Raw genomic sequence first — 559 nt, forward strand, 5'->3', positions numbered from 1 at the left:
GCATAATCTCCAGAAAATTACTAGTCTAAAGGTGAAAAATATATTTTGATATTCTTACTTAACTCGGGTTATGTGTCATCGCCGAAATGCACGACCGAAATGCCTGGGGTACGATAATCAAGATTATTTTTCCTCCTTTGTGCGGCGGAGAACGGATGCCGAGAGCACAATATTTCACCCACCATTCTCCCCAGAATTATTTACATTAAATTTAGACTTCGTGAAATAAAACGGCGACTTGGACATCTTTGGCCCTAGATTTTGAACCAAAAACTTGAATTCTCTTTTTCTCTTCGTTTTTTCCTTCCAAAAAGTAGCTATTCCTTCAATTCTTTAAACCATTTAACGCTCTAACATTTTCTGGCTTTGGGGTCCATGTGAACGAGAGGAACAGGAGGCCATAAAATGCTAGGCCTTCCTGTTGGCTCCTGAATGAACACTTTTTTTTTTTTTTGGAAAACCTGTTAATCATATTTTTCACAGCAATAGCAAAGAATAACGGTAAGTGAAAGAGAGTGATGGAATAAAGAAGGAAATGCAAAGCGAAGAGAGAAAAAAA

The sequence above is a fragment of the Penaeus monodon genome, chromosome 30 (genome assembly GCF_015228065.2).
Source record: "Penaeus monodon isolate SGIC_2016 chromosome 30, NSTDA_Pmon_1, whole genome shotgun sequence".
Classification (NCBI taxonomy): Eukaryota; Metazoa; Arthropoda; class Malacostraca; order Decapoda; family Penaeidae; genus Penaeus; species Penaeus monodon.